At 41.4% G+C, this 23,418-nt stretch overlaps 1 protein-coding gene and 1 long non-coding RNA gene across 2 annotated transcripts in view; one reads left to right on the top strand and one right to left on the bottom strand.

Moving 5' to 3' along the window:
* Nucleotides 1-23,418, bottom strand: part of LOC309620018 — an 878,206-nt gene that overhangs the window by 156,924 nt on the left and 697,864 nt on the right. The window lies entirely within an intron of this gene.
* RAI2 (retinoic acid induced 2) overlaps nucleotides 1-23,418 on the top strand; it is a 406,186-nt gene that overhangs the window by 185,868 nt on the left and 196,900 nt on the right. Inside the window, exon 4 of the mRNA XM_082375736.1 lies at nucleotides 8,584-8,673. The gene's annotated coding sequence lies outside the window, so the exon portion shown is untranslated. The remainder of the gene's footprint in view (nucleotides 1-8,583; nucleotides 8,674-23,418) is intronic.

Here is a 23,418-nt window from a genome sequence, read left to right as displayed (position 1 = left end):
TTTCTTTGGGTGATGAAGGAAACACTGGTGGGAGAATGGGAAAGTGATACAGGGAAGGGAAAGCAGTGAACGAAGGGTGCATTACCAAGTAAATTACCATGTTGATTGAGTGGAACTTGATCTCTCTGGGAAATTTGGAGGAGATAGCGTAAAACACATAGTTTAGGGTTCTTCTACCTGAGGGTAAGAGAGCTGGGGTATTTATATACCAACTCCCCAGTATTACTGGAGGAGGCTCCTTCCAAATGGTGTTAATTCCCTGGCATTTCTGTCCTGCCACACAGGCAGACAAATCTTCTGACTTCAATGGCTACAGATAGCCCTCAGACAAAGAAAGGTAGGTGCTGGCATTTGGAAGTGGTGAAGGTAAGGGGGATGTAGATTTCTCAGAATTAAAGTCCAGAGCTCTCTGCTCTTCCTTCCTTCTCCTCATTTTATAATCTAAGTAAATGTGGTCCAGATACGTAAAGTCTCACACCTAGGCAGTGGCTGGACTACAGTGAGAACCCCGTTCTCTCACCTTTTCATCTTAGATTCTTTCATCCTCACCATGTTATTCACAAACCAGGGGGGGATACTTAAAATAATAAAAGATTATTGCTCGGTTGAATTATCATGAAATTTAGAAAATACTTTTTCTTTGTGTAATATTAAGAAAATATAATTTTTAGGGACTTCCCTGGTGGTCCAGTGGGTGAGACTCCGCGCTCCCAATGCAGGGGGCCTGGCTTCCATCCCTGGTTGGGGAACTAGATCCCACATGCATGCCGCAACTAAAAGATCCTGCGTGCTGCAACTAAGACCCGGCGCAGCCTAAATAAATAAATAAGTTAAAATTAATAAATTGGTTATGGAACAAAGTAAAAATAATCACAAACACTCCTTTCTCTGTACATATCCCTCTTGGATGTTAGATGATCTTCCCACAGCTGTGAGCGAGGCTATTCTCAGTTCTGGGTCCTTCTGCCATGCCCTTTGGATATTCTCTAAGGTCTTCTACTTAAAGTCTGTCCATTTGACTACTAAATACAAGACCATGTGATGTAGCCAGCCCCATCCTCTTGTAGCACTACTAGTGCTTCTTAAAAATGCAATGAGAAAAAAAAAATGCAATGAGGAAAGAATTTGCAAAACCTTCTACTCCCACAGGGAACTGAAGAAACCCTGCAGGTGGAGCTCTAAGATATGGGAGTGTTTAGGAAAATCTTAAGGAAGAACAAAGCTCAGCTTCACAAGAAGGTCTGAAGTAGAACATTTGGCCAGTGTTTCTCTCCAGACGCTCTACTCTCCGAGCTACATAGACTGTTCTTCACACACTTCTGGGAGCTCCTAGGGCTATTCAGCATCTCTGCTCCATTCTGATTTTCCTCCTTTTCTCTAATCTTCTTTTCATCTCACTCACCCATTTTTCCTACTCGAGGAAGGGCTTAATTCTGGCTCAGAGATCAAAATAATTGGAATAGAAGCAAGGTGTTCAGATTGACCTCTCTTTGTTAAGTAGGTTTTGACATCTTTGTACCCAGAGGTTCATGGCTGGATTTTCCAACTGAAATGATTTAGAAAGAACTCCTCTGCAGCTTCTCTTTCTTTTGTTTAAATCGTGGAATAATATGCATAATGTAAAGTGTAAAAATTTCAGGTGTACAGCTCAGTGAATTTTAGCAAAGTGAACACATCCAGGTAACCACCACCCAGGTCAAGGTGTGCGTTACCAGCACGCAGAAGCCTACTTCGCATGTCCCCAGTCATTACCAATACCCCCAAAGTAAAGATAATCTTTCACCATAGATTAATTTTGCATGTTTTTGAACTTCATGTAAATGGAACCACACAACATGTACTCTTGTGTGTCTGGCTTCTTTTGCTCAACGTTAGGTCTGCAAGGTCGTCCTTGTGGTTAGGTCATCCGTGGTGCATCCATGGTGTTGTGAGCAGAAGTGATTTATTTCTTTTTTCATTGCTGTGTAGTATTCAAGTGTGTGAATCAGCTACAAGTTATCCATCCATTTGGGTCGTTTACAGCATTTTAGTACTGAATTTCATAAGGTCATTGGGATGGGATGAGATCATAATTATATTTAGACATTTATGCCTAAAAACATTCATTGGCAGGTTGACAATGGCCTGTCAAGTCTATTTATTTAGCTAACATGTATATGGAGCTTACTATGTGTCAAGCACTGACCTAAGTGCTTTATAAATGTAAACTCATTTAGCTTTCATACCAACACTCTGAGGTAGGTCACTATTATTGTTCCCATTAAACAGATGCAGAAGCTTAGACACGGATTGGTCTGGTTAAGTCACTGCCTAAAGTTACATAGCTAATCCGGCAGACAAGAAAGTTCTGGCCGGTGGAACTGCCTTAGATCATGTCTCTACTGTGCCCCTTGGATGTATTCTATTACAGCACCAAGAACATTGTAGTATATGTCTTTATTTACCTCTCTTTTTGCTCCTCTGGACCATGAGCTTGAGCGCAGCTCCTGTGTCTTATTTTTGCCAGTGTTGGTTCAAAGGACAAGCCAGGGGCTTTGCTGAAGTAAATGCTTGTATGAGGAGGGAGTTTAGTGTGAGGCAGTGAGCTCATGGGCACCTTTTGTTAAAGTGCCTAAAATTTCTTTATATTTTCCTGGTGAAAACTGGGGGAGCAGGGTCTGCGAGGGGCTAGGGAGGAGAGCAGGAAAGGGGAAAAGGAGAGTGGGTGTGTTGCCCATCGCTTGTGGATCAACCATGCAAACTGCTCAGTACTGTTTTTATAACTTAAACCAGAGGAGAGAGTGAGGAGGGAGAGCCTAGAGCTGTGCTGACCAATAGAAATAGAACACGAGCCATGTGTGTAATTTTAACTTTTTTAGAAGCCGCATTTTAAAAAGTGAAAAAGAGGTGAAATTAATTGTAATAATATATTTTATTTAACCCAATATATCCAAAACAGTATCATTTCAAAATGTGATCAATATAAGAATTATTAATGATACATTATAGATTCTTTTTTACTAAGTCTTTGGAATGTACAACACACCTTAACTCGGATCGGCCACATTTCAGGTGCTCAATGGCTACCTGTGGTTACTGGCTACTGTGCTGGACAGTGTAGGCCTAGAGCCTTGCTACTCAAAGTGTGGTCCTTGGACCAGCAGCATCACAAATGGAAGTTTGCTAGAAATGCAGAATCTCGGGCTCCATCCCAGCCTTACTGAATCAAAATGTGCCTTTTAAAGAGCTCCTGGGGTGGGGACTTCCCTGGTGGCTCAGTGGTTAAGACTCTGCACTCCCAATGCAGGGGGCCCGGGTTCGATCCCTGGTCAGGGAACTAGATCCCGCATGCCGCAACTAAGAGCCTGCATGCCACAACTAAAAGATTCCCGCATGCCACAACGAAGATCCCCCGTGCTTCAACTAAGACCCAGCGCAGCCAAATAAATAAATAAAGAGCTCCTGGGGTGATTTGTTTGCACATCAAAGTTTGAGAAGCCGACCTAGTGATCAACTGCATTGAAAGGGTATTTTCTAATGAATGGCAGATAATTCCCTAACCCTGAACTTACAAGCACAGGGTCTCTAATTAACTTCATTTGTTAACTTCCCTCCCTCTTTCCTTCCCTCCCTCCCTCCCTCCCTTCCGTCCTTCTTTTCCTGCTTCCTTCCCTCTGCTGGTTCCCACATTACAAAGACTTTTTCAGTCAATACCGCCCCTTCTCTCAAATGACAGTGCCAAGCTATGAAATTCTGCCAGCTCATCTTTTGTGAATGAAGGGAAGTGGATTCAGCCGCAGTCCTATCTTTCTGCCATTATCCTGTATTAAATGTCCTTCAGTTAGTGTGTGCTGTGGGTCCCCTGCGAGACCCCCGCTGGTTTATGTCACTTGTGCATTAGCCTCATTGGTTACCAAACATCCCTATTATTAAGCCTATAAAAGCCAGTCTTGTTCACCTGCCAGTCCTTTAATTTCCTTTTCCATCTCCTGGACGATTTTCCCAGATGGAATTTTTGTGAGTCTCTCCACATCCATCTTCTCTTTTATCTTGCAGGAATTTATTTCCTTGCAGCCCTCTCTTCTTTCTCTTCCTTTCCCTTTCTCTGTCCCATTCTTCCTCTCCCCCTACAGTGTGCTGTCTTTTTGCAATTTTTTCATACCACTCTCCCTCCCCAGGAGAAGGTAATTACTTGGTTGAGAACAGGTTGGTTATAGCTACGTGTGCATTCACCAAGCTGGAGCCTCGTCAGCAAAGCTGTTTCCAGCCCCTGCTGGCTCAAGCGACATTTGGCAAGTCATCGCTTTCCAACCCCATCCAATTGTTTCTGCCAATTTGATGAAATTGTGAAGCAGGTTGCAATATTGGCAGTTTGAAAATGGATACTGCATAGAGTTATAGAACCATAATTTGAAAACTTGTTTTTGTATAACTTGTCCACCTTACCTGTTTGTTTTTAAAGAGCAGCGCGATACAGTTTTAGCAATGTCTGTATAGTATTAAGCTTGAATTTTTAGAGAGAAAATTCAGGATGCAGATAAAAATGCTCAGCCCATGGGAATGTGCTTTATTTTCAAGTTGACATTTCACCAAGGAGGCAATGGAAGCTTTTCATTTTGTTCTCCTTGCTCTGGTGTCTCGTGTTGCCTATAGTAGGAAACAGCCAACAATGGCTGGTGGGCCAAATCCACTTGCCTCCTATTTTTGTATGGCCAGTAGCTAAGAGTGGTTTTTACATTTCTCAATGGTAGGAAGAAAAAACAAAACAAAAATATTTTGTGACACCTAAAAACTACATGAAATTCAAATTTCAGTGTCCATAAATCAAGTTTTCTTGGTCACACAGCCATGGCATTCATTTATTGTCTGTGGCTGCTTTCAAGCTATAATAGCAGAGTTGAGTGGTTACGGCAGACTTCATGGCCTGCAAAGCCCAAAATATTTACTCTCTGTTGCTTTACAGACAAAGCTTGCTGACCCCGTGTCATGTGAGCACCGATTCCTAACTTGGGCTGCATCTGGGGAGCTTTAAAAATACAAATGCATGTGTCTTGCCCCTAAACATACTGAGTTAATTCTTTGGGGTGTATCCTAGTAATTGGTCATTTTAAAAACTCCAGGTGATTCTCCTTTGTGGCTGAGGTTCAGAACCACATAAGCCAATATAAGGAGATGTAAAACTTTTTTCATTCATGATGATTCAAGGACCTAAAGAATATTTACTCCCTTACCTAACATGGAAATACTAACTTCATTTCCTCTCCTTACTCTTATTGGGCTGTTTCTGATTCTTGCCTGCTTGCCTAGTTCTGATTTCTTTTCTTTTGACTATCTGAGTGTCTTTTTTAGCTCACATGTTTCCAAACACCGTTGAAGAAAAGCAAGGAAAACAAGGTTGAATGGTGGTCACTCCTAATTTTAGAACCACCTCGTTGGGGCTTTGATGGGTAATTCATGGTTCCTCCGGATGGAGGAAAGCCATGGTGGCTGATGAGTGCACAGCTGAGAAAGTTCCTTCTTCCCTGACCACCTAGCAACATTCCGTTCATCCCTCTTCGCAGGTGAAGCTTAAGAACTGACTTCTTATGAAACCCTTTCTGTCCACTCCCCACTCCAGACCTGGCAGAATTGTCCCCTCCAGCCTCTGCATCCCCACTGCAACCCCCATGGACTTTTCCCCCAGCAGCTGGGACACCATCTGCATTTACTGGTTTTATATGCCTTTCTCCCTCCACTAAAGTGTTGTTTGCTTGAGGGTAGAGCCATGTCTTAGTAATCTCTGTGGCCCTTGCTCCCAGCATCATGCTTATTATCCATTAGGTACTCAGTAAATATAACGAAGGAGGCAAGGAAGTAACGAAGCTCTGTTTCCTCAGGAATTCAAGGTGTGTCCTGAAATGCCTTTATCGATACCGACAGTTGCAGGCTGCAGACATAATGTGTTGTTGGAGACGGCACCTTAAGGCAAATCACTATAAGATGAACTCGTGGTTTTAGCAGAAAGCTTTGCTGGAGAACACCAACATGGCAAGGAGAATCATAGGGATCTTTATTGAATAGTATCAAATTAAATGGGACCAGCCACCACACTGAAGACCAGGCTTTACTGAAGATAGACAGGACTATTCCAGAGAGGGGCTCATCAGGGGTCCAGAGTGGCCCCACTGGAAAGCCTGCTTTGCTCAGGAGAAATTCTTGGCAATTACCTGTAATGAATTCAGCTAAAATCTTACCCATCCTTTGGTTTGAACCACCCCTCTGAATTCCAGCTCAAATGGTCAACTTGCCCTCTCTCTGAATCTGCAGTTCACCTCTATATACATCTTTACTGTTTTTCCTCTCCAATGGTCTAATTACTCCATGAGGTGAGAGATCTTGTCACTTAATTCGCCACTGAATACCTGTACAAAACATGGTGCCAAACACATAGTGGGCGTGTGACAAATAATTGTTGATTGAATGAATGAATGAATGAATCTGCAGGACTCAAAGCTCCAATTTCTTTCATCTACTATGGTGGGTCATGGTGTTCAACCCCCCAACATCCAGACCACTTCAACTGTTGAGTCTAAGTTCCAGATGTTCTTAACCTTGGGCCCATGGACCCTTAATTGGTCCATGGATAAAATTCGAGGGGTCTATGACTGTGCATGGAAAAAATACCTCTTTATTTTCACTAATCTTTAACTGAAACATAGCTTTTCCTTTCATTATAAATGTAGGCAACAAACCATAATAGTATATTAGCAGGAGCTATGATTTTTGTCACCAGTGGAATCCTTTATGCTCATCAGCAATTCAGAATTATTGTAGCAATTATATCTACCACCAGATTTTGTTATTTAATGTGTTAATAAAGTAGCATACATACTTATATCATGAATTTATTGAATGACCAAATTAATCTTAATTAACCTGAATGAATGCATTAAAATGCAAATAACGTTATTTCCACTTAACTGGATTTCTTTTTATTCTATGTATTTTACTTTATACATTTAAAAAATTCTTAAAAAGAGTCCCTAGGCTTCACCACACTGCCATAGGATTCCCTGGCACAAACAAGGTTAAAAATCCTTATCTAGTAGTGCTGGTTATAGAGGTGGACCCAGTTTGTAAAAAATGCATCAATCTATATGCCTATTTTGAGGTATATTATACTTCAGTAAAATGTTTTTTAAAAATTGGTCTGAACCAATCATGGCAATCCCATATGAGTAATTAATTTAATAAAGGGTATATGTCCCAACTGGGCCAATGAGACATAAGAGGAAATTCTGCCACGGAGACTGGAAAGGAGACACAGAGAGAGAAGTCTCCTCTTGACCTGGACTTTGTTGTATCTTCATGTTATATCTGGGGCTGCTGTGGCCATCCCACAGAGGTGGACAAAGCAAAGTGGAGCTGGAGATACAACATAATGTGCTTGGAGTCTGCCCTGACTCTGGACACCTTGTGATGGGGCTAATATATTTTCTCATTGTTTAAGTCAATTTGAGAGCAATTTTCCATTACTTGCAACGCTGTGCATCCTTACTGGTGCACAGGTGTGAACACAGAAAAGTGAACAGTTCTACTCATGCCATACACGGACAACACAAACACAAACATGATTAGTCCTCATAAGATTAGTAAGATCATTTTCCTCCAATGCTGAGTGTAATACATTTACCAAGCAGAGATGATGGCCGAGTCTCCTATAAACAGCCTCACGGATTCTGCTTCCAATATGGGATAGTTTTTCAGCTCAAGAGCTGATTCCCTGCTGGCTACTGATCTCCTGTTCACACCTTAGTGCATGGAGCTTGGTTGACCACCCATGGACCACAACCTGACTGACCACACAAGTGCAGCTAACATGCACTGATAGAATAGTCTGGGCCCTATTCAGTATCCATTCAAATTCCCTTTTGTGACATTGGCATTACCCAAACTTTGATGTTCCTCTCTGGTCCCTGGACTTGGAAAGCTGTCTGACATCCTCTATTGTATCAACTGTATTAATCTTTTCAAAGAACTGACTTTTAGCTTCATTGATTCTTCTCTATTATTTTCTACTCTCTTGATTTCCTTTCTCACCTTTATTATTTCCTTCCTTCTCCCTTCTCTGGATTTGATTTGTTGTTCTTTAACTTTTTGAAATGGAAACATAGATCATTGATTTTCAGCCTATCTTTCCTAATACATCCTCTTAAAACTATAGTTTTGCCTCTATGCCCTTCTCTATCTACACCTATAATTTTTGATATGCAGTATCTTTCCTTATCAGTCCAAAATGTTTCTAATTTCCGTTGTGATTTCTTCTTTGACTCATGGATTATTTAGAAGTGTATCGCTTAACTTTCAATCAGTTTTGAATTTTCCAGTAATCTTTTTGTTATTGATTTCTAGCTTAAGATCACTGTGATCAGAGAATATACGTACTCTGAATGATTTCCATCCTTTGAAGTTTGTTGAGACTTGATGACCCAGTATATAGCGAATTTTGGTAAATGTTCCTTGTGCACTCAAAAAAGAATGTGTGCTCTGTTACTATTGGGGACTGCCCCTGTTTTGAACCTCTCTCCATACTTTGTTACAGTTTTGACTGTTCTATCTTTTCAGGCTCCAATATCTCCTGCAATGGGACTCCCTGCTGAGCACTCCCTCATCTCCAACACCAAGGCCACTGAATGCCTCCTCACCCACATTCAGGTGAGTTGCATGGAATTTGGGCAACCAGTGCCTTTTCTCTAGTTCTTAGCAGCCATTCAGGGCAATCACCCTGCATCAGGGAGAATTACCTTAGCACTTAGATCTAGAAATGGAACAATATCATGAGAAACTGCTTCGCTTCTACAGAGAGTGATCCAAATATCCACCTCCCACATAAAGACATGCTTCCACATATACACACAATTTCTGTCTGGGGCTAGGTGGCGAGTGTCACAAATGCCCATGGAGGGGGTGTGCTTGGGGAACTTGGGCTCTAGCCCATGTATCACTGCCACATACGCAAGACAAAGTACACGTGGCAGCGGCCACATGGTAATTGCAAATGCGTCTGGGTGGCTGTTACATTGAAACCTAAAGATAAACTGAAGTAAAAGTAGATCCTCCATATATGTTTTCCACAATCAGAATAATTTAGGATAAAATATGCACAAATTGTGAGTCAGTGCTGAAGAGAATAATTAGAGAAGAAAGATAAGGGAGCTAAAGTAGATGACAGAAGATCAATACGCTGCCTAGGGTGATATCAAGGAGACTGAGGCAAAGCAAATTAGGGGCTCAAAACTTTATTTCTATGGAGGCAGATGTATGGAAGACGGGTTCTTGATGTGCGTGACCATGGAGACCTCAGGTCAGAATCAAATCTCTGTAATCTCACTTGATGGGACTTGGGAGGGAATGACAGAAATGGTTCTGGGTAGTCAAGGATTTTCCCTTCATAGCTGACACACAAATTCACTTGTCTGTACAGGTTTAGGGAGCAAGCAGTTAGTCCAGGGTATGAGTGGGTCTTTCTTCCTAAAGGGAAAGTTAGAAGAGAGAGATGAATGTGACAAACTCCAGTCTCCATTACTGCAGTTGGACTTGGGGCTGCAAATGGTATTTGCTATCTTCCTGTTCCACCATCCTTTCTAAATTCCCTTCACTCTCAGCTACCGTCTCTGCTGGTCTCAATGGCTTGCCCGGTAACGTGATCCAAAGCCTCACTCCTGAGGAGCCTAAGCCTCGGCAATTATTCCCTTCTCAGACTGAGCTTGATGCACGTGTCTCTTCGCAGTCGCAGTCGGGTGAGGGAGTACCACAAGGTGCGCACACAGATCACCTGGGTGCCACGTGTGTTGCTTGCCCTTGCTGTGTGAAAGTAGCCCAGCCTTCTCCTGCTGACCAGGGTCAGTTACCCCCGTAGGATGGTGACTCATTATTTGCTTGCTGGACCTAGGACACAGGGAACACAAGGGGACAGGTGTAGCTTGCTGTGTCTTCTAAAGGGGAACTTTGGTGGCGAGAGTATGCCCCCTTTGGGACATACTAATCGAGAAGAGCCCAAAATTGAAGGGATGGGAAGCACAAAATCCCCCAGTGGGTCACTGGCAATAATGGCAAGTGGAATCACTCCTACTTCCATGTCTTGGTTCACAGATCCATGGGCTTTTCCTGTGGGGGATGTAGTGCCATATCAACGCCTCTGTTTCGGTGTGTATACTGAATCCTGGAGGATGGCACTCCATCCTTGCCGGGTCTTGCCTCTGAGCTGGCATTTCAGCTGTACCTTCAGCAGGCAATCCTATTGCTCTATGATGTCCAGTTGTATTCTGAATGGTACAGTGTGTAATACAACCAGTGCATCCCATGATTATGAGTCCACTCCCCCACCTCCTGTGCTGTGAAATGAAACATCCTGGTCAGATGCTATGTTAAATGCTGTCAGGCATTTTGTAAGCCCCTGAATGGTGGAGCTGGTTGAGGCTGTGCAGGCAGATAAGGCAAACCCATATCTGGAATAAGTATCTATTTCTGTGAGAATGAACAGCTAGATTTTCCAGGATGGAAGGGACTCACATGAAGTCAATTGCTATCAAGTGGCCCATCAGTCTCCTTAAGGAGAAGTGCCATATTGGAGGCTCAACATTGGTCTATGGTGCTAACAGGTTGGGCAACTGAGGTGGGAATAATAGATTCCTGTTGGGCCCCTGTGTGACCTCCATCTCTGACACCATGGTTACCCCGTTGTTTCCATTGTGCCAATTCTGTGGTGGCCAATGATAAAAGCTGGATGGCATCAGTTGGCTGGATCATTTTGTTTACTTGATTGTTCAGTGCCTTGTCTCCATGGTCGATGCTTTCTGGGTGTTAACCTGAGAATCATGGATCTTCACACTTTGTACCTACTTCCATATGTCCGTCCACATGCCAGAATTAGTCACCAGGCTCACCTAAACACAAGGGAGCCAAGAAGTGTATTCCAACTCATATGCTCAGAAAATAGAGAGCAGGAAATATTTGGAGAATAGCAGTAATGACTACCACAGTCTGCATTTGTTATACTCTGCTAGAAGGGTCTCAAGGCATGTTCTTTCTCTAATATTCTACAGTTTTAGAGAAAGTAAATGTTTACTTACAGCTTTCTTTCTTCCTAGAATCCAAGCAATGTTTCCTTAGGGCTGGGTTAGAGACAGTATAACTCTTGAATTTTACTCGCAACACTATTCCCTTATACTTTGTTACTGGTAAAATTATGTTATTCCTGGTGATTTTTGTCCTGTTACGGAGGGATTTTTTAAAAGCAGCTGTTCAATACTCATACAAATAGGCTTCCAGTGAGCCCACCCAACCAATCTGGCCGGTCACACCCATGCACATCTGAATCCCACAGAGACACAAATCTGGCCTGCCACTATGCTTATAATACCATTTATATTTTTTTGGCCCTCAGTTGATTCTCTCCCCAACTACTATATAAGCTCCTTGAATGCTGAGACTTTCTCTTCATAACCCCAGTTCCTAGGACGGTATCCTACCCACTTAAAATGCTTTGTAATATTTGTCATTGGTGATGAAATGATTCTAAAAAGCAAACAAAATGGGTTTTATGACAAAGATAGCCACCCATGCAAATAATTCAAGGCAAACAGTTCTCAGAGGATAAACAGGACCCAGGATGCTTTTCACCCAGGGCACCCACTGCTCTGACCTGTAGCAAACAGAAAACTCTGCAAGTTAGAGCACCGTGTTGACATTTCATGTGGCAAATGTTCAGAGGATCGCAGCTCCTCAGGAAGGCTTTATTGAATCTGAATCCCAGAAAGTAGGACAACCTTAGCCAAGTCTATGTTAATTAAAAGACTATAACCATTTTATTTTATGTGCAAGACCTTAAGGTGTTAAAGGCCACCATTTTCAAGTTGAAAAAGTCAGTCTTCAGGGCCCTTGCTTTCTTTCTATCTATCTATCTATTAACATCTTTATTGGCGTATAATTGCTCTACAATGGTGTAATAGTTTCTGCTTTATAGCAAAGTGAATCAGGTATACATATACATATATCCCCATATCGCCTCCCTCTTGCGTCTCCCTCCCACCCTCCCTATCCCACCCCTCTAGGTGGTCACAAAGCACTGAGCTGATCTCCTTGTGCTATGAGGCTGCTTCCCACTAGCTATTGATTTTACATTTGGTACTGTATATATGTCCTTGCTTTCTGTTTCTGTTCCTTTCTCCATTTTAACTTTTACCCCCAACCCAGAAGCACAAACAAAATGCCTTCTATTTGGGGAAACCAAGAAATTGTTTTGATATTTTGTTTTATGACCCAAACCTATATATTACTGGCTGCTGAGGCATTATTTCTCCCTATACACTCATCATTCATAGCTCCAGGGGCGAAAATATTCCAAAATAGTATGTAATGTCTGTTATACATTTAGATGCATAAATTTTCATTGTCAAGATGGTGATTTAATAGAAACTTATAGATTCATAGTAGAATATTTTTAATGCCTAGGTTTTTTTTAAAAACAAAGTGTGTGTGTGTTCATTTCTTGGAAATGTTATTTCTTTGTAATATAGTCTTTATTTATCATGGATGGGTCTAACAAATTTTGGCAATAGGCTAAAGAAAATTAAGGAAAAAGCATTTATTCTCTTAAGAGTAAGGAAGTAAAGCATCTTGATTTCATATCTGTCATGTCAGTAATAAACCCAAGGTCTCAGGTCCTGTAACATCAGGCATGTAAGTTGAATATGGGATTTCTCATTTTAAGGTATTCTTTCTTTGGGACTATAAATCACAGACATTGGATTAGCCCCCCTGAGAATTCAGGTTTGTGCCAGTCTATATTATTTTGAGTTTTTTTAGTCGAATTTGAAATTTTTATTTTTAGTGCTTTTTAAAGTATAGTTTCTTTCTCTTTCCCTTCCTCTCCGTCATTCACTTGCTCGTGTCCTCACTCTCGCTCTCAGTGTTAGTTTGATGTTACTGATCTCCTCCACTAATTCCCCCACTGGTTTTGGCTGGAACTTCTTTGCAAAGAAATATAATCACTCCTCTTGGCTATAAAGTGACCTTGGCCCAGTAAGATTATATTGAAGGGGAACCTAAGGTGTTCCTCAGGTGTCACTAGAAATAAGTTGTCTCTATCTGTTTTTAGAACCATTGTAATAGTTTCAAGCTCCTGAAATCAAAGTTCAAATTTTTTATCCTCATGTAGGTAGTCCAGAATGAAAGTCAGGATATAAACTGTAAGATATTTTTCAAGTAATTTGAATAATCCCTCACTGGGAATTTAAGTTGTGAATGCCTTTGATACATTCTTTTGAAAGTTGGAACAGGAGTGAGTTACAGTAGTAAACAGCTGACATTTCTGTGCAATGGAAAAGGCAATTGTTATTTTACTTCACTGTGTTTAGTAATTCATCTTCAGGAACTGGGCCCTTCTTACCAGCCGAGGCTAGGGAGAGGGAGGGAAATCAGACAAGAATGCGACTAGAAATTGTGCTGTGTCTCATCCCATTGACTGTCATCTCAGACTTTGGAAAACACCACCTATGCAAGACAAGCAATCAGAATATTGTAGAATAATATATGATTGGAGCAAAGAGGAGCTATAAGGCAGCGCTGTCCAATGGAAGTATAACGCGAACCACTTCTGTAATTTTAAATTTTCCAGTAGCCACATAAAAAAAGTGAAAAGAAACAGGTGAATCGAATTGTAATAACATTTAATTAACACAATATATCCAAGGTATTCTCATTTCAACATGTGATTAATATAAAAAATATTGAGATACTTTATATTCTTTTTGGCACTCAGTCTTCAAAATGTGGTATTGTACATTTCTAGCATATCTCAGTTCGGACTTGCCACATTTTAAGGGTTCAGTAGCCACACGTGGTGAGTGACTACCACAGCAGACCAAGCAGGGATGGATAATATCTCATTCAAAACCCTCTCTGACAAATAAGGACTCAGGAACCAGAGAGGTTAAGCCACTTGCCACATGCAAACTGCTGTGTCAGAGAGCAAGACTCAAAACCAGATCTTCTAATTACCTATCAAGGCCACTTTCCACTACTTCAGGAGGTTTTTTTGGCCTGAAATCTTATGGGCTTCCTCCCCAAAATTTCAATTTTATTTCGCCTCTGCAGTTTCCATCAAGAAAAAAATATTAAAATAGGAACAGGGGGAGCAGACAGATTCATATGTGAGACTTCAGCAGCGTTCTCATACAAAGCTTAAGAAGGAAGTGAAGAGATATTAAGTAATATTTTAAAATCTCCTATCTGCTTTAAATGAGTTAAAAATCTCGATGCCTAGGCAAATTATATCTGGGATCATTGAAAGAATGAGATGAGATAACAGAACTCCTATTGGTTACCAGGAAAATGATGGACAGGGGAATAAATGCTAGAGAATTAGCGCATATCCAGATTTCTCTAGCTGGAAAAGGCAAATGATACTAGTAGCAAACATGTACATAGTACTTACTAGGTGCCAGGCGCTGGTTCTGAGTGCTTTACACATGTGGCTTCATCAGTTCCTCACAATAATCTTATGAGGTAGGTACTCATACTATCTTCACTTTTTAGATGGGGAAACTGAGACCACAGAGAGGTTAAATAATCTGTTTAACGTATATTGCCAGTAGATGGCAGAGCCAGGATTTGACTCTGGAGTCTAATTCTTTGGACTGGCATTGCACCATGCTGCTCACAGATTTAAGATTTCAGTATCTGTCTAGTTCCCTGCCCTCTTATCCTCCCTTTCTCCCTGGCTGGGAATCATCTGATATCCTCTTAAAAGTTCAGCCCAAACCAGGTTCTGGGGCAAGAGGTGACTTCAGTAAGAGAAGTCCTAGTTTAATGCTTTGGAAGTCCATCATCATATGCTATTGGCTACCATTCCCACCCTGACCTTATGCCTCAGTTTGGGGCCCTGGGTCCTTCCTTGCATTATGTATCCCTAATTTAAGTATTGGAGTCTGTTCTTGGACCCTAGCTTGCAACTTGTGGACAGAAGACTCTGATATCCCAGTCTCCTCAGGTCACTGTACAGAACCTTTCCTTGCCTCTACTTGCCTGCCATTTCTATTCCCTGTTACCTCTTTTTTTTAAAAATACTTATTGATTGATTGATTGATTTGGTTGCACTGGGTCTTAGTTGTGGCTCACTGTCTCCTTAGTTGTGGCATGCGAACTCTTAGTAAGGGCATGCATGTGGGATCTAGTTCCCTGACCAGGGATTGAACCCTGGCCCCCTGCATTGGGAGCGCGGAGTCTTATCTACTGTGCTACCAGGGAAGTCCCTATTCCCTGTTACCTCTTGAGAGACCTCCGTGACAACAATTGCTTTTGCCAAAGTCTTGTGTGAAATTATACTCTTCACCCACCATGTTCCACCTATGGGTCAGAACTTCCTCCTATCACTCAAATCATTTCCAACTCCCCATCCATTCCAGCGACTGAGTCTAACTTTAAGAATCAGCCTCTCAGGCTTCCCTGGTGGTGCAGTGGTTAAGAATCCACCTGCCAATGCAGGGGACACGGGTTTGATCCCTGGCCCGGGAAGATCCCACATGCCACGGAGCAACTAAGCCCGTGTGCTACAACTACTGAGCCTGCAGTCTAGAGCCCACGAACCACAACTACTGAAGCCCGCACGCCTAGAGCCCGTGCTCCGCAACAGGAGAAGCCACCACAATGAGAAGCCCGCGCACCGCAACGAAGACCCAACACAGCCAAAAATAAAACAAATAAATAAATAAATTTATAAAAAAACAAATAACTGTTTTCTTTAAAAAAAAAAAAAGAAGAATCAGCCTCTCCCAGTTTGCTTGGTTTTCTGTACAGGTGAATCCTTCCAGTTATGAGTGAAACACCATAGTATCAAGTCATTGAGCTGGGCATTGGTCCTTGGAAAAATTATAAGTGTATTATTAAATAGTTGATTTAGAAGCACTTAAAATGGAAAGTGATTATTGTTAAGAAATCCTTCTAAAACCGAACTCAATTCTTCTTCCCCTCATCTGGATAGTGTTCCGAAAGTTGCCAGTAAGAAGAATGCCTTAGACATAGTGTATCTGGATCTCAGCAAGGTATTAAACAGGGCTATCATATTTTTGTGGATGAGAAGTAAACAGATGATAGAATAGATACGTGAATTCACATCTGGTCTTGAATGTCAACTTTGAGCTAGATTCCAATACTGTTGTAAGAGCCTTCCTCTTAACCCTGTCCTACTCTACTTCTTATTAAACACTCTAATAAACACTTAATGAGGAAAGCTCAGTGAATGTGTAGAAGATGCAGAATAGAGACGAATAGATTCCATAGCCAGTGACATGTTCAGAAGTCAGAGGGTTCTCCACAAGGTAGAATGAAGAGTTAAAATGAACAAGATTAAATACAATAAGGATGCATATAAATGTATGTATTTTTGTTTAAAAATTAAACTATACAAAAACAGTATGAAAAAGACATGGACCAACATTAGTATAGTGGTGGTAAAGGGGGAGTCTTAGGATCTTTATTTATTATAAACTCATTGTGAGCCAAAGTGTGCATGGCTGCCAAGGATCAAATGTGATCTTGGACTACATTAATTATAGTATAATGGGAAGGTTAATTCCATTGTACTTGGTACCTGCCAAACTCTGCCTGGGTTTTTGTACTCAGATCATGGCAGGCTGACAAACTGCAATGGATCTGGTACAGGCAGCCAGGGTGGAAAAGGGTCTGGAACTAATGGTATGCTGGAGCCAGCTGGTACTTACTTGCTGGAAATTGCTAGATATTCAGGAATTTTGTGAGCTGGTTGTTAAACCCTTAGTAGCTTGAAACGGGCCATGGTGAAAGTATTTACACCATGGTAATCAGCAAATGCCGTAAATCAAGACTTTGTTTTCCAGACAGTGGGTCTGCCAGGGTACGACTGTCAATAATTCCCTGATATGAAGAATGATTAAAGACAGACAGAGTCTTACATTCAATCAAAAAAAAAAAAAAAAGAAAGAAAGAAAAACTGTAGTGGGGAGAGGGTGAGGATTTCAGAGCAGTCTTTAAATACTTAAAGAGTTTAACTCCCATTTACCATTGCAACAAAAAGAATAAAATACCTCGGAATAAACCTACCTAAGGAGACAAAAGACCTGTATGCAGAAAACTATAAGACACTGATGAAAGAAATTAAAGATGATACAAACAGATGGAGGGATATACCATGTCCTTGGATTGGGAGAATCAATGTTGTGAAAATGACTATACTACCCAAGCAATCTACAGATTCAGTACAATCCCTATCAAACTACCAATGGCATTTTTCACAGAACTAGAACAAAAAATTTCACAATTTGTACAGAAACACAAAAGACCCCAAATAGCCAAACAATCTTGAGAAAGAAAAACAGAGCTGGAGGAATCAGGCTCCCTGACTTAAGACTATACTACAAAGCTACAGTAATCAAGACAGTATGGTACTGGCACCAAAACAGAAATATAGATCAATGGAACAGGATAGAAAGCCCAGAGATAAACCCACGCACCTATGGTCAACTAATCTATGACAAAGGAGGGAAGGATATACAATGGAGAAAAGACAGTCTCTTCAATAAGTGGTGCTGGGAAAACTGGACAGCTACATGTAAAAGAATGAAATTAGAACACTCCTTAACACCATCCACAAAAATAAATTCAAAATGGATTAAAGACCTAAATGTAAGGCCAGACACTCTAAAACTCTCAGAGGAAAACATAGGCAGAACACTCTATGACATAAATCACAGCAAGATCCTTTTTGACACACCTCCTAGAGAAATGGAAATAAAAACAAAAATAAACAAATGGGACCTAATGAAACTTAAAAGCTTTTACACAGCAAAGGAAACCATAAACAAGATGAAAAGACAACCCTCAGAATGGGAGAAAATATTTGCAAATGAAGCAACTGACAAAGGATTAATCTCCAAAATTTATAACCTCTCATGCAGCTCAATATCAAAAAAACAAACAACCCAATCCAAAAATGGGCAGAAGACCTAAATAGACATTTCTCCCCAGAAGATATACAGATTGCCAACAAACACATGAAAGGATGCTCAACCTCACTAATCATTAGAGAAATGCAAATCAAAACTACAATGAGGTATCACCTCACACTAGTCAGAATGGCCATCATCAAAAAATCTACAAACAATGAATGCTGGAAAAGGTATGGAGAAAGGGGAACCCTCTTGCACTGTTGGTGGGAATGTAAATTGATACAGCCACTATGGAGAACAGTATGGAGGTTCCTTTAAAAAGTAGAAATAGAACTACCATACAACCCAGCAATCCCACTACTGGGCATATACCCTGAGAAAACCATAATTCAAAAAGAGTCATGTACCACAATGTTCATTGCAGCTCTATTTACAGTAGCCAGGACATGGAAGCAACCTAAGTGTCCACTGACAGATGAATGGATAAAGAAGATGTGGCACATATATACAACAGAATATTACTCAGCCATAAAAAGAAACAAAATTGAGTTATTTGTAGTGAGGTGGATGGACCTAGAGTCTGTCATACAGAGTGAAGTAAGTCAGAAAGAGAAAAACAAATACCGTATGCTTACACATATATATGGAATCTAAAAAAAAAAAAGGTTCTGAAGAACCTAGGAGCAGGACGGGAATAAAGACACAGACGTAGAGAATAGACTTGAGGACACGTGGAGGGGGAAGGGTAAGCTGGGACGAAGTGAGAGAGTGGCATGAACTTATATACACTACCAAATGTCAAATAGATAGCTAGTGGGGAGCAGCCGCATAGCACAGGGAGATCAGCTTGGTGCTTTGTGACTACCGAGAGGGGTGGGATAGGGAGGGTGGGAGGGAGATGCAAGAGGGAGGAGATATGGAGATATATGTATATGTATGGCTGATTCACTTTGTTGTAAAGCAGAAACTAACACACCATTGTAAAGCAATTATACTCCAATAAAGATGTTTAAAAAAAAACTTAAAAAGTTTAGATATTCTTTCTCAGCAAATCAGAGCAATCTTCTCCAACACTCCCATCTTTAAGGACAGAGCAGCCTGAGCTCCTACAACCTCCCCATCCATCCAGAGGTGTGGCCCCAAACTGCCAGTCACTAGTGAGTTTCTCATATTATCTTTAAAAGTTATGCAAATCTTACAGTTTGCTCCATAAATGATCCATATCTCTCTGAATATAAAAATAATGGATTGAAGAGGCAGTTCTCAAACTTTTCTGTGTATGAATCACCTGGGGATCTTGTTAACATGTAGGTTCCAATTGAGTAGGTCTGGAGGAAAGACTGAGATTCTCAATTTCTAATAAGCCCCCAGGTGGTGCCAGATCTGCTGGTCTGTGCATACTCTGAGTAGCAAGGGTTTAAATTATGGACTAGTCTCTTTTCTTGCCTTCTTTTCCCCCAACTCCATCTTCCAGTAAATTCAGCACCCAGGGTGTTTAATCTGTATTTAATGTCTGTCTCCGATAGAGACACAAGCTTCTGGGGGTATACACATGTGCCTCTGAAAAACTCAGAGTTAAAACTTTTTAGACTTACTTGTATTTCATTATTTGTCCTCTTGTAGAATTCCTTTTTATTGAACAGCACTTCAGCCTTTGTACTTTCTGTCCATACTATCATTATGAGAAACAGTGGAGGAAATTCATTCTTTGACCCATTGTAGGAAAATTGTCAAGGGCGTCATCCACTTTGTTACATTCTGTTCTCTGTTTGAGGACTCAAAGGAACTTCAGTTTTATTTCTAGCAATTGCTTCTTCTGAACAATTTATTCTTTTTGATCTTACCAATACCCTGAATCTCGTAATTGAATGCATTTTCCTCTTTGACTCAACATTCATTCAACATATACTGATTGAGCACCTGCATGGGGACACAGCAGAGAAAAAAATGGACACATATTCCTGTTCTCATGGAGCCTTTTTGCAGTTTCTCTTCCCTCCCATTGTTAGGAAGTATCTGACTGTTAGGAAATACAGAACCACATTGGAGGTCGCCTCCAACAACCCTAAAAGACCTGGTAAAAAGACATTTCTGGTTTGAATCTGGCTCCTGGGTGTGTGAATTTCTAACCCTCATTTTCTCTTTACTGGATTCTCTCAACTTTTCATTTTTCTCTTTGGATACCCTGTGCATATTATTAGTTGTAAGCTGCCTCAAATCCTCTATGGAATGAGGCAGTATATAAATAACTCATTAAATATGTGGAGCTGGAAAAATCAGAACTAAAGCCAATGCAGTAAAGTTATAGGGAATCACACTTTAGCCTCATGTACAAATAGTCTAATGTCCTGAAAAGAAATGCCTCACCTTATAATATAGTGACGTTTTGGACACTGATATTGGCAGTTCACCTTTGGGGAATTTTGACATAGTGCTTCCCGACATGAAGGGCATTCGTACTAGATAATACCGCAGGTGCCTTTCAATAATCGGATTGTATAGAAATGTCCATGATTTCAATTCTTCTGCAGACAACAATGGCTCCTCCTTTCCCTACTAGCCCCAGTATCTTTTGGAGAAGATGAATTCTTTAGGGAAGATGGTGGGCTCTGGGGAATCCCACATGTCGGGGTGGGGGCAGTTTTGGAGAGGGAGAGGGGCTTCTGCCAGAAAAGCAGCCCAGGGCTCAAATCCTCCACCTGGGGTGTGTTTTGTGACACTCACTAAAATCTAAACTCCTGCTTTTTCTTCTAACTTGTCTTGATCCAATTCATGGTTTTCTTCAGATGAATAAAATATCCTTGTATTTATAGTGGATGCCGTAAACCAGCCAGCCATCATATTTTTTATATCATAAGCAGCTGCTGTCTGAGCCGACACAGAGTAAGAGAGGCCGATTTGTATTTTTTCAACCAGATATGAAACCAGCTTTCAGTAATTTGGGAAGCACATGCTGCCACTTGTGTTCCTTAGGGCGCTAATGTTTAAATGAGTCCCTAAAGGTTGCAGAGACTACAGTTAATATAATGCTGAAAGGTAGCCCCATTTTAGCCACTTACTCAAAAACAGGAAATTTTAAAGAATTAATTGATTTTAACTTCAATATGAAATATTGGCACTTGTGATGTTACTACTCTGTGAGTAGATAGAGGCAGCATTTATGACCTTTTTAACTACATTCCATTCACTGAAAAATGACAACTATGCTAAAGAAATACTTTCCTCCTTGCTGCTGGCTTCTCCCAGTGAGAGCTTTTAGCAAAGGGCATAGAAAGTCCTGCCAATAAATAACAAAAATTTACTATCCCCACCATCATTTTACAGTCTTGCCCTCCCACAAGAGGAACACAGAGAGCACAATAGATGAAATCAACCTGCTTTGCTCAGCACCAAGGACATGTCATTACTCAAACTGGGTGACTAAGGGGTGGGGGGGGGGATTAGTCTAGAAGAAATACACAGACTGAAAGTGATGTTGCCCCAGACATGTTTGGTGGTGATTGTTGTCCTCATAGTCATTATTCCAGTTTTCCACCACTAATGGCTGTCTGCCCCAATTTTTCCAATGCCACAGAAATCAGAAATGTCTTCACCTTCTGAAGACACTGAAAGACAGAAATCCCTTGAGTCGAAAGCCATCTAGAAGGAATCATTTCTGTATTCCTTTTGTGGGACTGAACATTCCCCTTCTGTATGAGAGAGACTAGGATGCTTTAGAAAGTGCATCTTCAGACTCCTTGAATTGAGGAAGGAAAAGAGACAGAGCCAGAAAGAGCTTAACTGGAATGAAAAGCATTTTCCTGGACACTGCTCTCCTGAATTAATCAGGTCCAGCATGGGCGGCTTAAAGAGCTTCTTGGGGAAAAATTCCTGTCTTATATGACTATTTCTAGCCAGGCTGCATGCAGAGGAGTACTTTCTAGCCTTTGGTCCGGGCCATTGCAACCAGAATCCAAACAACTGTTTGTTATTCCTATAAGGAACTTTGATGATCTGAAAGGAAATAGCAGGATGTACGAAAAGACTCAAATTTCTCTCCATTAGTGGTTTCAAGGGCTCTTGGTATAGCGATTCTTGAAATTACAATTACAGTTCATGAAGTTTCTCAGACAAAGCCCAGCTATTAGATTCGGTTTAAGAAAAGGAGCAGGGAGTGCTCAGCCTCTATTTCAAAGAACCTCAGCTTTACCCTCCTTGTCTAAGTCCTAAGGAAAATAACTTGCACTGGGGGGTGGAAAAAATGTATCTTTCTTCCTTAGTAAGCACGTCTTTTTAAAACTTAGCCCAAGCTCTCTCTTTTTCCCCATGATCTGGGGCTTAATTCCCATATGCAGGCTATTATTGTCATAGCTAATCCCTTGCTGCTCTAAATACAACCTTTATAATGCTGCAGATTTCAATAAATTCTTACTACTCTTTCAGTTACAGCAGTGGTATACCCAAACGCTCCCCAAGCAAGACATGCACAGGAGCAAGAGGCAAGGCACCAATGATTAGGTGGGTGTCTACAATGAATCAGGCACTGGGCTAGTGTGAGACTGGTGGAAACATCTAGTGGCCTGGTGGAAGCCTCCATCCATATGCTGTAAGGATAGTATAATGGGCCCCACCTTAGAGATGGAGGAACTGAGGCTCCCTTTGCAAGGAGATTCAGCCATTCTCCCAAGTTTCTACAATTTGAACCCAGATAGTCTGACCTCAGAGCCCATGCTTTCTGATATGCCAAACTGCCTCTTGTTGAGGACAGATGATATAGTCTCCATTTAGCAGATGGCAATATTTAAGGCTAAGAAGGTTTTTAACTTTCCCAAACTCTCACAGTAATCCTTGCCAGGTTGATGTTTCTGGAAATCTGTTTACTGTACCAAGCCATTCAGTACAGGAACTCAAGACAGATAATCTGGCTGAATCAAAGTGTTGCCGGAGCAGTGTATAGACTATTTAAGAGAAGCTCCAACTTGATTATGGAACCTATCAAAAGTCTTCTTATACAGGGACTTCCCTGGTGGTGCAGTGGTTAAGAATCTGCCTTCCAATGCCGGGGACACGGGTTTGACCCCTGGTCCAGGAAGATCCCACATGCCGTGGAGCAACTAAGCCCATGCGCCACAACTACTGAGCCTGCACTCTAGAGCCCGTGAGCCACAACTGCTGAACCCGCATGCCACAACTACTGAAGCCCGCGTGCCTAGAGCCCGTGCTCCGCAACAAGAGAAGCCACCGCGATGAGAAGCCCGCGCACTGCAATGAAGACTAGCCCCCACTTGCCGCAGCTAGAGAAGGCCCGTGCGTAGCAGCGAAGACCCAACGCAGCCAAAAAAAAAAAAAAAGTTATCTTATACAGTCTTCCCTCGGTGTCCGTAGGGGGTTGGTTCCAGGACTCCCACGAATGCCAAAATCTGTGGATGCTCAAATCCTGTATATAAAATGGCTTAGTACACTCGGTCCTCCATATGCACAGGTTTCGCATCCGCAG

Source organism: Balaenoptera borealis, assembly GCF_965194805.1.
Source record: "Balaenoptera borealis genome assembly, chromosome: X".
Lineage (NCBI taxonomy): Eukaryota > Metazoa > Chordata > Mammalia > Artiodactyla > Balaenopteridae > Balaenoptera > Balaenoptera borealis.
Note: the sequence above shows the minus strand (reverse complement) of the source record. Positions and strands in the feature narration are given on the sequence as shown.